We start from the raw sequence: 15,000 nt of genomic DNA, 5'->3' as shown, positions 1-15,000 counted from the left end.
CAGGATACCAGCTATATGGTTAGTCTGGAACAACAACAACAACACAGTCAGGAGTCTACCAGCTACCAGCTATGGTTAGTCTGGAACAACAACACAGTCAGGATACCAGCTATATGGTTAGTCTGGAACAACAACACAGTCAGGATACCAGCTATATGGTTAGTCTGGAACAACAACACAGTCAGGATACCAGCTATATGGTTAGTCTGGAACAACAACAACACAGTCAGGATACCAGCTATATGGTTAGTCTGGAACAACAACACAGTCAGGATACCAGCTATATGGTTAGTCTGGAACAACACACACAGTCAGGATACCAGCTATATGGTTAGTCTGGAACAACAACACAGTCAGGATACCAGCTATATGGTTAGTCTGGAACAACAACACAGTCAGGATACCAGCTATATGGTTAGTCTGGAACAACAACACAGTCAGGATACCAGCTATATGGTTAGTCTGGAACAACAACACAGTCAGGATACCAGCTATATGGTTAGTCTGGAACAACAACACACAGTCAGGATACCAGCTATATGGTTAGTCTGGAACAACAACACAGTCAGGATACCAGCTATATGGTTAGTCTGGAACAACAACACAGTCAGGATACCAGCTATATGGTTAGTCTGGAACAACAACACAGTCAGGATACCAGCTATATGGTTAGTCTGGAACAACAACAACAACACAGTCAGGATACCAGCTATATGGTTAGTCTGGAACAACAACACAGTCAGGATACCAGCTATATGGTTAGTCTGGAACAACAACAACAGTCAGGATACCAGCTATATGGTTAGTCTGGAACAACAACACAGTCAGGATACCAGCTATATGGTTAGTCTGGAACAACAACAACAACACAGTCAGGATACCAGCTATATGGTTAGTCTGGAACAACAACACAGTCAGGATACCAGCTATATGGTTAGTCTGGAACAACAACAACACAGTCAGGATACCAGCTATATGGTTAGTCTGGAACAACAACAACAACACAGTCAGGATACCAGCTATATGGTTAGTCTGGAACAACAAACAACAACACAGTCAGGATACCAGCTATATGGTTAGTCTGGAACAACAACACAGTCAGGATACCAGCTATATGGTTAGTCTGGAACAACAACACAGTCAGGATACCAGCTATATGGTTAGTCTGGAACAACAACACAGTCAGGATACCAGCTATATGGTTAGTCTGGAACTACAACACAGTCAGGATACCAGCTATATGGTTAGTCTGGAACAACAACACAGTCAGGATACCAGCTATATGGTTAGTCTGGAACAACAACAACAACACAGTCAGGATACCAGCTATATGGTTAGTCTGGAACAACACAGTCAGGATACCAGCTATATGGTTAGTCTGGAACAACAACAACACAGTCAGGATACCAGCTATATGGTTAGTCTGGAACAACACAGTCAGGATACCAGCTATATGGTTAGTCTGGAACAACAATAACACAGTCAGGATACCAGCTATATGGTTAGTCTGGAACAACAACAACACAGTCAGGATACCAGCTATATGGTTAGTCTGGAACAACAACACCGTCAGGATACCAGCTATATGGTTAGTCTGGAACAACAACACAGTCAGGATACCAGCTATATGGTTAGTCTGGAACAACAACAACAACACAGTCAGGATACCAGCTATATGGTTAGTCTGGAACAACAACAACAACACAGTCAGGATACCAGCTATATGGTTAGTCTGGAACAACAACAACAACACAGTCAGGATACCAGCTATATGGTTAGTCTGGAACAACAACACAGTCAGGATACCAGCTATAGGATGGGTTAGTCTGGAACAACAACAACACAGTCAGGATACCAGCTATATGGTTAGTCTGGAACAACAACAACACAGTCAGGATACCAGCTATATGGTTAGTCTGCAACAACAACAACACAGTCAGGATACCAGCTATATGGTTAGTCTGGAACAACAACAACACAGTCAGGATACCAGCTATATGGTTAGTCTGGAACAACAACACAGTCAGGATACCAGCTATATGGTTAGTCTGGAACAACAACAACACAGTCAGGATTACCAGCTATATGGTTAGTCTGGAACAACAACACAGTCAGGATACCAGCTATATGGTTAGTCTGGAACAACTGGAACAACACAGTCAGGATACCAGCTATATGGTTAGTCTGGAACAACAACACAGTCAGGATACCAGCTATATGGTTAGTCTGGAACAACAACAACAACACTGTCAGGATACCAGCTATATGGTTAGTCTGGAACAACAACACAGTCAGGATACCAGCTATATGGTTAGTCTGGAACAACAACACAGTCAGGATACCAGCTATATGGTTAGTCTGGAACAACAACAACACAGTCAGGATACCAGCTATATGGTTAGTCTGGAACTACAACACAGTCAGGATACCAGCTATATGGTTAGTCTGGAACAACAACACAGTCAGGATACCAGCTATATGGTTAGTCTGGAACAACAACAACAACACAGTCAGGATACCAGCTATATGGTTAGTCTGGAACAACACAGTCAGGATACCAGCTATATGGTTAGTCTGGAACAACAACAACACAGTCAGGATACCAGCTATATGGTTAGTCTGGAACAACACAGTCAGGATACCAGCTATATGGTTAGTCTGGAACAACAATAACACAGTCAGGATACCAGCTATATGGTTAGTCTGGAACAACAACAACACAGTCAGGATACCAGCTATATGGTTAGTCTGGAACAACAACACAGTCAGGATACCAGCTATATGGTTAGTCTGGAACAACAACACAGTCAGGATACCAGCTATATGGTTAGTCTGGAACAACAACAACAACACAGTCAGGATACCAGCTATATGGTTAGTCTGGAACAACAACAACAACACAGTCAGGATACCAGCTATATGGTTAGTCTGGAACAACAACAACAACACAGTCAGGATACCAGCTATATGGTTAGTCTGGAACAACAACACAGTCAGGATACCAGCTATATGGTTAGTCTGGAACAACACAGTCAACAACAACACAGTCAGGATACCAGCTATATGGTTAGTCTGGAACAACAACAACACAGTCAGGATACCAGCTATATGGTTAGTCTGCAACAACAACAACACAGTCAGGATACCAGCTATATGGTTAGTCTGGAACAACAACAACACAGTCAGGATACCAGCTATATGGTTAGTCTGGAACAACAACACAGTCAGGATACCAGCTATATGGTTAGTCTGGAACAACAACAACACAGTCAGGATACCAGCTATATGGTTAGTCTGGAACAACAACACAGTCAGGATACCAGCTATATGGTTAGTCTGGAACAACAACAACACAGTCAGGATACCAGCTATATGGTTAGTCTGGAACAACAACACAGTCAGGATACCAGCTATATGGTTAGTCTGGAACAACAACAACACAGGATACCAGCTATATGGTTAGTAACAACCAACACAGTCAGGATACCAGCTATATGGTTAGTCTGGAACAACAACAACAACACAGTCAGGATACCAGCTATATGGTTAGTCTGGAACAACAACACAGTCAGGATACCAGCTATATGGTTAGTCTGGAACAACAACACAGTCAGGATACCAGCTATATGGTTAGTCTGGAACAACAACACAGTCAGGATACCAGCTATATGGTTAGTCTGGAACACAACACAGTCAACCAGCTACACACAGTCAGGATACCAGCTATATGGTTAGTCTGGAACAACAACAAGCAACACAGTCAGGATACCAGCTATATGGTTAGTCTGGAACAACAACAACAACACAGTCAGGATACCAGCTATATGGTTAGTCTGGAACAACATACAGTCAGGTTAGTCTGGAACAACAACACAGTCAGGATACCAGCTATATGGTTAGTCTGGAACAACAACACAGTCAGGATACCAGCTATATGGTTAGTCTGGAACAACAACACAGTCAGGATACCAGCTATATGGTTAGTCTGGAACAACAACAACAACACAGTCAGGATACCAGCTATATGGTTAGTCTGGAACAACAACAACACAGTCAGGATACCAGCTATATGGTTAGTCTGGAACAACACAGTACCAGCTATATGGTTAGTCTGGACAACAACACAGTCAGGATACCAGCTATATGGTTAGTCTGGAACAACAACAACACAGTCAGGATACCAGCTATATGGTTAGTCTGGAACAACAACACAGTCAGGATACCAGCTATATGGTTAGTCTGGAACAACAACACAGTCAGGATACCAGCTATATGGTTAGTCTGGAACAACAACACAGTCAGGATACCAGCTATATGGTTAGTCTGGAACAACAACAACACAGTCAGGATACCAGCTATATGGTTAGTCTGCAACAACAAAAACAACAACAACAACAACAACAACAACACAGTCAGGATACCAGCTATATGGTTAGTCTGGAACAACAACACAGTCAGGATACCAGCTATATGGTTAGTCTGGAACAACAACACAGTCAGGATACCAGCTATATGGTTAGTCTGGAACAACAACACAGTCAGGATACCAGCTATATGGTTAGTCTGGAACAACAACACAGTCAGGATACCAGCTATATGGTTAGTCTGGAACAACAACACAGTCAGGATACCAGCTATATGGTTAGTCTGGAACAACAACACAGTCAGGATACCAGCTATATGGTTAGTCTGGAACAACAACACAGTCAGGATACCAGCTATATGGTTAGTCTGGAACAACAACAACAACACAGTCAGGATACCAGCTATATGGTTAGTCTGGAACAACAACAACACAGTCAGGATACCAGCTATATGGTTAGTCTGGAACAACAACAACACAGTCAGGATACCAGCTATATGGTTAGTCTGGAACAACAACAACACAGTCAGGATACCAGCTATATGGTTAGTCTGGAACAACAACACAGTCAGGATACCAGCTATATGGTTAGTCTGGAACAACAACACAGTCAGGATACCAGCTATATGGTTAGTCTGGAACAACAACACAACACAGTCAGGATACCAGCTATATGGTTAGTCTGGAACAACAACAACACAGTCAGGATACCAGCTATATGCTATATGGTTAGTCTGGAACAACAACAACACAGTCAGGATACCAGCTATATGGTTAGTCTGGAACAACAACAACACAGTCAGGATACCAGCTGGAACAACAACACAGTATGGTTAGTCTGGAACAACAACACAGTCAGGATACCAGCTATATGGTTAGTCTGGAACAACAACACAGTCAGGATACCAGCTATATGGTTAGTCTGGAACAACAACAACACAGTCAGGATACCAGCTATATGGTTAGTCTGGAACAACAACACAGTCAGGATACCAGCTATATGGTTAGTCTGGAACAACAACAACACAGTCAGGATACCAGCTATATGGTTAGTCTGGAACAACAACACAGTCAGGATACCAGCTATATGGTTAGTCTGGAACAACAACACAGTCAGGATACCAGCTATATGGTTAGTCTGGAACAACAACACAGTCAGGATACCAGCTATATGGTTAGTCTGGAACAACAACACAGTCAGGATACCAGCTATATGGTTAGTCTGGAACAACAACAACAACACAGTCAGGATACCAGCTATATGGTTAGTCTGGAACAACAACACAGTCAGGATACCAGCTATATGGTTAGTCTGGAACAACAACAACACAGTCAGGATACCAGCTATATGGTTAGTCTGGAACAACAACACAGTCAGGATACCAGCTATATGGTTAGTCTGGAACAACAACAACAACACAGTCAGGATACCAGCTATATGGTTAGTCTGGAACAACAACACAGTCAGGATACCAGCTATATGGTTAGTCTGGAACAACAACACAGTCAGGATACCAGCTATATGGTTAGTCTGGAACAACAACACAGTCAGGATACCAGCTATATGGTTAGTCTGGAACAACAACACAGTCAGGATACCAGCTATATGGTTAGTCTGGAACAACAACACAGTCAGGATACCAGCTATATGGTTAGTCTGGAAATACAACAACACAGTCAGGATACCAGCTATATGGTTAGTCTGGAACAACAACACAGTCAGGATACCAGCTATATGGTTAGTCTGGAACAACAACAACACAGTCAGGATACCAGCTATATGGTTAGTCTGGAACAACAACACAGTCAGGATACCAGCTATATGGTTAGTCTGGAACAACAACAACACAGTCAGGATACCAGCTATATGGTTAGTCTGGAACAACAACACAGTCAGGATACCAGCTATATGGTTAGTCTGGAACAACAACACAGTCAGGATACCAGCTATATGGTTAGTCTGGAACAACAACACAGTCAGGATACCAGCTATATGGTTAGTCTGGAACAACAACAACACAGTCAGGATACCAGCTATATGGTTAGTCTGGAACAACAACAACACAGTCAGGATACCAGCTATATGGTTAGTCTGGAACAACAACACAGTCAGGATACCAGCTATATGGTTAGTCTGGAACAACAACACAGTCAGGATACCAGCTATATGGTTAGTCTGGAACAACAACACAGTCAGGATACCAGCTATATGGTTAGTCTGGAAATACAACAACACAGTCAGGATACCAGCTATATGGTTAGTCTGGAACAACAACACAGTCAGGATACCAGCTATATGGTTAGTCTGGAACAACAACAACAACAACACAGTCAGGATACCAGCTATATGGTTAGTCTGGAACAACAACACAGTCAGGATACCAGCTATATGGTTAGTCTGGAACAACAACACAGTCAGGATACCAGCTATATGGTTAGTCTGGAACAACAACACAGTCAGGATACCAGCTATATGGTTAGTCTGGAACAACAACAACACAGTCAGGATACCAGCTATATGGTTAGTCTGGAACAACAACACAGTCAGGATACCAGCTATATGGTTAGTCTGGAACAACAACACAGTCAGGATACCAGCTATATGGTTAGTCTGGAACAACAACACAGTCAGGATACCAGCTATATGGTTAGTCTGGAACAACAACACAGTCAGGATACCAGCTATATGGTTAGTCTGGAACAACAACAACACAGTCTGGAACAGGGATACCAGCTATATGGTTAGTCTGGAACAACAACAACAACACAGTCAGGATACCAGCTATATGGTTAGTCTGGAACAACAACACAGTCAGTCAGGATACCAGCTATATGGTTAGTCTGGAACAACAACACAGTCAGGATACCAGCTATATGGTTAGTCTGGAACAACAACACAGTCAGGATACCAGCTATATGGTTAGTCTGGAACAACAACAACACAGTCAGGATACCAGCTATATGGTTAGTCTGGAACAACAACACAGTCAGGATACCAGCTATATGGTTAGTCTGGAACAACAACAACACAGTCAGGATACCAGCTATATGGTTAGTCTGGAAATACAACAACACAGTCAGGATACCAGCTATATGGTTAGTCTGGAACAACAACAGTCAGGATACCAGCTATATGGTTAGTCTGGAACAACAACACAGTCAGGATACCAGCTATATGGTTAGTCTGGAACAACAACACAGTCAGGATACCAGCTATATGGTTAGTCTGGAACAACAACACAGTCAGGATACCAGCTATATGGTTAGTCTGGAACAACAACACAGTCAGGATACCAGCTATATGGTTAGTCTGGAACAACAACAACACAGTCAGGATACCAGCTATATGGTTAGTCTGGAAATACAACAACACAGTCAGGATACCAGCTATATGGTTAGTCTGGAACAACAACACAGTCAGGATACCAGCTATATGGTTAGTCTGGAACAACAACACAGTCAGGATACCAGCTATATGGTTAGTCTGGAACAACAACACAGTCAGGATACCAGCTATATGGTTAGTCTGGAACAACAACAACACAGTCAGGATACCAGCTATATGGTTAGTCTGGAACAACAACACAGTCAGGATACCAGCTATATGGTTAGTCTGGAAATACAACAACACAGTCAGGATACCAGCTATATGGTTAGTCTGGAACAACAACACAGTCAGGATACCAGCTATATGGTTAGTCTGGAACAACAACACAGTCAGGATACCAGCTATATGGTTAGTCTGGAACAACAACACAGTCAGGATACCAGCTATATGGTTAGTCTGGAACAACAACAACAACAAGGGAACAACAACACAGTCAGGATACCAGCTATATGGTTAGTCTGGAACAACAACAACACAGTCAGGATACCAGCTATATGGTTAGTCTGCAACAACAACACAGTCAGGATACCAGCTATATGGTTAGTCTGGAACAACAACAACAACACAGTCAGGATACCCGCTATATGGTTAGTCTGGAACAACAACACAGTCAGGATACCAGCTATATGGTTAGTCTGGAACAACAACACAGTCAGGATACCAGCTATATGGTTAGTCTGCAACAACAACACAGTCAGGATACCAGCTATATGGTTAGTCTGGAACAACAACAACAACACAGTCAGGATACCAGCTATATGGTTAGTCTGGAACAACAACACAGTCAGGATACCAGCTATATGGTTAGTCTGGAACAACAACACAGTCAGGATACCAGCTATATGGTTAGTCTGGAACAACAACAACAACACAGTCAGGATACCAGCTATATGGTTAGTCTGGAACAACAACACAGTCAGGATACCAGCTATATGGTTAGTCTGCAACAACAACACAGTCAGGATACCAGCTATATGGTTAGTCTGGAACAACAACAACACAGTCAGGATACCAGCTATATGGTTAGTCTGGAACAACAACACAGTCAGGATACCAGCTATATGGTTAGTCTGGAACAACAACAACACAGTCAGTATACCAGCTATATGGTTAGTCTGGAACAACAACACAGTCAGGATACCAGCTATATGGTTAGTCTGGAACAACAACACAGTCAGGATACCAGCTATATGGTTAGTCTGGAACAACAACACAGTCAGGATACCAGCTATATGGTTAGTCTGGAACAACAACACAGTCAGGATACCAGCTATATGGTTAGTCTGGAACAACAACACAGTCAGGATACCAGCTATATGGTTAGTCTGCAACAACAACACAGTCAGGATACCAGCTATATGGTTAGTCTGGAACAACAACAACACAGTCAGGATACCAGCTATATGGTTAGTCTGGAACAACAACACAGTCAGGATACCAGCTATATGGTTAGTCTGGAACAACAACACAGTCAGGATACCAGCTATATGGTTAGTCTGGAACAACAACAACACAGTCAGGATACCAGCTATATGGTTAGTCTGGAACAACAACACAGTCAGGATACCAGCTATATGGTTAGTCTGGAACAACAACACAGTCAGGATACCAGCTATATGGTTAGTCTGGAACAACAACACAGTCAGGATACCAGCTATATGGTTAGTCTGGAACAACAACACAGTCAGGATACCAGCTATATGGTTAGTCTGGAACAACAATAACACAGTCAGGATACCAGCTATATGGTTAGTCTGGAAATACAACTGTAATACAGTCATTGGCATTGTAGCTGTATGTGTGTGTGTGTGTGTGTGTCTGTGTGTGTGTGTGTGTGTGTGTGTGTGTGTGTCTGTGTGTGTGTCTGTGTGTGTGTGTGTGTGTGTGTGTGTGTGTGTGTGTGTGTGTGTGTGTGTGTGTGTGTGTGTGTGTGTGTGTGTGTGTGTGTGTGTGTGTGTGTGTGTGTGTGTGTGTGTGTGTGTGTGTGTGTGTGTGTGTGTGTGTGTGTGTGTGTGTGTGTGTGTGTGTGTGTGTGTGTGTGTGTGTGTGTGTGTGTGTGTGTGTGTGTGTGTGTGTGTACCTTAGTGACCAGGGCAGAGTAGCTCATGGCAGGGGACAGTCCTATCCCCAGTCTCTGTAGGTAACAGTGTGCAGCGTGGGGCTTGGCGATGAGGCTGAAGGTACAGAGATAGCCCAGACAGATGCCAGCCAGGATGATGTAACACAGCTCTCTACTGCTCGACTTCACTACCGGGGTGTCATAGAACCTACACACACACACACACACACACACACACACACGCACGCACGCACGCACGCACGCACACACGCACACACGCACGCACACACACGATCAAATTGACATTCATATTAATGTTTACAGCATGCTAGACTATGCCAGTCCTCTCTGATCAAACATAGTTCCCTAATGGGGAATAGGGTGCCAGTCCTCTCTGATCAAACATAGTTCCCTAATGGGGAATAGGGTGCCAGTCCTCTCTGATCAAACATAGTTCCCTATATGGGGAATAGGGTGCCAGTCCTCTCTGATCAAACATAGTTCCTTATAATGGGGAATAGGGTGCCAGTCCTCTCTGATCAAACATAGTTCCCTATATGGGGAATAGGGTGCCAGTCCTCTCTGGTCAAACATAGTTCCCTATAATGGGGAATAGGGTGCCAGTCCTCTGATCAAACATAGTTCCCTATATGGGGAATAGGGTGCCAGTCCTCTCTGATCAAACATAGTTCCCTATAATGGGAATAGGGTGCCAGTCCTCTCTGATCAAACATAGTTCCCTATATGGGGAATAGGGTGCCAGTCCTCTCTGATCAAACATAGTTCCCTAATGGGGAATAGGGTGCCAGTCCTCTCTGATCAAACATAGTTCCCTAATGGGGAATAGGGTGCCAGTCCTCTCTGGTCAAACATAGTTCCCTATATGGGGAATAGGGTGCCAGTCCTCTCTGATCAAACATAGTTCCCTATAATGGGGAATAGGGTGCCAGTCCTCTCTGGTCAAACATAGTTCCCTATAATGGGGAATAGGGTGCCAGTCCTCTCTGATCAAACATAGTTCCCTATAATGGGGAATAGGGTGCCAGTCCTCTCTGATCAAACATAGTTCCCTATAATGGGGAATAGGGTGCCAGTCCTCTCTGGTCAAACATAGTTCCCTATAATGGGGAATAGGGTGCCAGTCCTCTCTGGTCAAACATAGTTCCCTATATGGGGAATAGGGTGCCAGTCCTCTCTGGTCAAACATAGTTCCCTATAATGGGGAATAGGGTGCCAGTCCTCTCTGGTCAAACATAGTTCCCTATATGGGGAATAGGGTGCCAGTCCTCTCTGATCAAACATAGTTCCCTATATGGGGAATAGGGTGCCAGTCCTCTCTGATCAAACATAGTTCCCTATATGGGGAATAGGGTGCCAGTCCTCTCTGGTCAAACATAGTTCCCTATATGGGGAATAGGGTGCCAGTCCTCTCTGGTCAAACATAGTTCCCTATAATGGGGAATAGGGTGCCAGTCCTCTCTGATCAAACATAGTTCCCTATATGGGGAATAGGGTGCCAGTCCTCTCTGGTCAAACATAGTTCCTTATAATGGGGAATAGGGTGCCAGTCCTCTCTGGTCAAACATAGTTCCTTATAATGGGGAATAGGGTGCCAGTCCTCTCTGGTCAAACATAGTTCCTTATAATGGGGAATAGGGTGCCAGTCCTCTCTGATCAAACATAGTTCCCTATAATGGGGAATAGGGTGCCAGTCCTCTCTGATCAAACATAGTTCCCTATAATGGGGAATAGGGTGCCAGTCCTCTCTGGTCAAACATAGTTCCCTATATGGGGAATAGGGTGCCAGTCCTCTCTGGTCAAACATAGTTCCCTATAATGGGGAATAGGGTGCCAGTCCTCTCTGATCAAACATAGTTCCCTATATGGGGAATAGGGTGCCAGTCCTCTCTGATCAAACATAGTTCCCTATAATGGGGAATAGGGTGCCAGTCCTCTCTGGTCAAACATAGTTCCCTATAATGGGGAATAGGGTGCCAGTCCTCTCTGATCAAACATAGTTCCCTATATGGGGAATAGGGTGCCAGTCCTCTCTGATCAAACATAGTTCCTTATAATGGGGAATAGGGTGCCAGTCCTCTCTGATCAAACATAGTTCCCTATAATGGGGAATAGGGTGCCAGTCCTCTCTGATCAAACATAGTTCCCTATAATGGGGAATAGGGTGCCAGTCCTCTCTGGTCAAACATAGTTCCCTATATGGGGAATAGGGTGCCAGTCCTCTCTGGTCAAACATAGTTCCCTATAATGGGGAATAGGGTGCCAGTCCTCTCTGATCAAACATAGTTCCCTATATGGGGAATAGAGTGCCAGTCCTCTCTGGTCAAACATAGTTCCTTATAATGGGGAATAGGGTGCCAGTCCTCTCTGATCAAACATAGTTCCCTATATGGGGAATAGGGTGCCAGTCCTCTCTGGTCAAACATAGTTCCCTATATGGGGAATAGGGTGCCAGTCCTCTCTGGTCAAACATAGTTCCCTATATGGGGAATAGGGTGCCAGTCCTCTCTGGTCAAACATAGTTCCCTATATGGGGAATAGGGTGCCAGTCCTCTCTGATCAAACATAGTTCCCTATAATGGGGAATAGGGTGCCAGTCCTCTCTGGTCAAACATAGTTCCCTATAATGGGGAATAGGGTGCCAGTCCTCTCTGGTCAAACATAGTTCCCTATAATGGGGAATAGGGTGCCAGTCCTCTCTGATCAAACATAGTTCCCTATATGGGGAATAGGGTGCCAGTCCTCTCTGGTCAAACATAGTTCCTTATAATGGGGAATAGGGTGCCAGTCCTCTCTGGTCAAACATAGTTCCCTATATGGGGAATAGGGTGCCTGTTGGGTCAAAGCTTGATAAGTCTATGAGACCAACGTGGCATCCCAAATGGAACACTGTTCTTTACTTAGTGACCTCTGACTCTTAACATTAGTGTTGACTTGAGGAACCTTGGAGATTCAAGAGACCCCTGGAGTCCCCCGGGGAACCAATGGAAGTCGATAGTTGATGTTTGGTTAGTTGAGGGGTTCTTGGAGGAATCTTTTTGATCTGGAAAGGTTCTGGCAGTGTGGCCAAAACGGTTCAGGCACCTTTAACATCTAAGAGGTACGGGTCCAAAAGAAGTGGTCAAAAGAAGTGGTCAAAAGAAGTGGTCAAAAGAAGTGGTCAAAAGAAGTAGTCAAAATAAGGGTTTTAGAACACCTACTCATTCAAGGGTTTTAGAACACCTACTCATTCAAGGGTTTTAGAACACCTACTCATTCAAGGGTTTTAGAACACCTACTCATTCAAGGGTTTTAGAACACCTACTCATTCAAGGGTTTTAGAACACCTACTCATTCAAGGGTTTTAGAACACCTACTCATTCAAGGGTTTTAGAACACCTACTCATTCCAGGGTTTTAGAACACCTACTCATTCAAGGGTTTTAGAACACCTACTCATTCAAGGGTTTTAGAACACCTACTCATTCAAGGGTTTTAGAACACCTACTCATTCAAGGGTTTTAGAACACCTACTCATTCAAGGGTTTTAGAACACCTACTCATTCAAGGGTTTTAGAACATCTACTCATTCAAGGGTTTTAGAACACCTACTCATTCAAGGGTTTTTCTTTATTTGTATTATTTTCTACATTGTAGAATAATAGTGAAGACATCAAAACTATGAAATAACACATATGGAATCAGGTAGTAACCAAGAAAGTGTTAAATAAATCAAAATATATTTTATATTTGAGATTCTTTAAAGGAGCCACCCTTTGACTTGATGACAGCTTTGCACATTCTGTCAACCAGCTTCATGAGGTAGTCACCGTGAATGTATTTCCTATTAACAGGTGTGCCTGGTTAAAAGTTAATTTGTGGAATTTCTTTCCTTCTTAATGCGTTTGAGCCAATCAGTTGTGTTGTGAGATAGACTTATTTGGTAAAAGACCCAGTCCATATTATGGCAAGAACAGCTCATATACGCAAGAGAAACGGCAGTCCATCATTACTTTAAAACATGAAGGTCAGTCCATCATTACTTTAATGAAGGTCAGTCAATCCGTACAATTTCAAGAACTTTGAAAGTTTCTTCAAGTGCAGTCGCAGAAACCATCAAGGACTATGATGAAACTGTCTCTCATGAGGACCGCCACAGGAAAGGAAGACCCAGAGTTACCTCTGCTGCAGAGGATAAGTTCATTAGAGTTACCAGACTCAGAAATTGCAGCCCAAATAAATGCTTCACAGAGTTCAAGTAACAGACACATCAACTGTTCAGCGGAGACCTTGTGAATCAGGCCTTCATGTCGAATTGCTGCAAAGAAACCACTACTAAAGGACACCAATAAGAAGAAGATACTTGTTTGGGCCAAGAAACACAAGAAATGGACATTAGACCAGTGGAAATCTGTCCTTTGGTCTAATGAGTACAAATGTCAGAGTTTTGGTTCCAACCGCCGTGTCTTTGTGAGACGCAGAGTAGGTGAACAGATGATCTCCGCATGGTTCCCACGTGAAGCATGGAGAAGGATGTGTGATGGTGTGGGGGTGCTTTGCCGGTGACACTGTCTATGATTTATTTAGAATTCAAGGCACACTTAACCAGCATGGCTACAACAGCATTCTGCAGCGATACGCCATCCCATCTGGTTTGCGCTTAGTGGGACTATCATTTGTTTTTCAACAGGACAATGACGCAAAATATCTCCAGGTAGGCTGGACACATGACATTTTTAACAATGCTTTTTTCTGATAAAAACTTCTTCATTGCATCCGTCATGGAGCCCAGTTTCATAATATGACCATATGTTCCAGCTCTTTGCCGTAGTTTTGAAGTAATCACGAAAAAAACAGGCCATATTTTAGTGCATTTTTCACCCTGCCAGCTCCTATCAGTTCTATTGAGCACCGTGGCACCAACTCGCCTTCCGAACATTCTATTCCCAGCCCATTGTTCTATGTCACAATGCCTGCTTCACAATTGTTGCCCATGAGACATGCTCAGGTTATTTAATAGTTCAAATGTAAACAACAAAATAATGACTCATGGAGGTCGTCCCATTGTTTCATATAGGGGAAATGTAGGCATGTCTGTCTATTTTGCCAAATATCTCGCAATGTGTATATTTCAATTTTTTCAAGTCAGACGCCATTTTAATCATAAGAATCTCCTCTTTCTAATTACATAAGT

General features: G+C 43.2%; 1 pseudogene; it reads right to left on the bottom strand.

Annotated features, from left to right (window-relative positions):
* Positions 1-15,000, bottom strand: part of LOC127919359 (metabotropic glutamate receptor 5-like) — a 91,633-nt pseudogene that overhangs the window by 15,244 nt on the left and 61,389 nt on the right.

Source organism: Oncorhynchus keta, unplaced genomic scaffold (assembly GCF_023373465.1).
Source record: "Oncorhynchus keta strain PuntledgeMale-10-30-2019 unplaced genomic scaffold, Oket_V2 Un_contig_16448_pilon_pilon, whole genome shotgun sequence".
In the NCBI taxonomy this organism is placed as follows: domain Eukaryota; kingdom Metazoa; phylum Chordata; class Actinopteri; order Salmoniformes; family Salmonidae; genus Oncorhynchus; species Oncorhynchus keta.
Note: the sequence above shows the minus strand (reverse complement) of the source record. Positions and strands in the feature narration are given on the sequence as shown.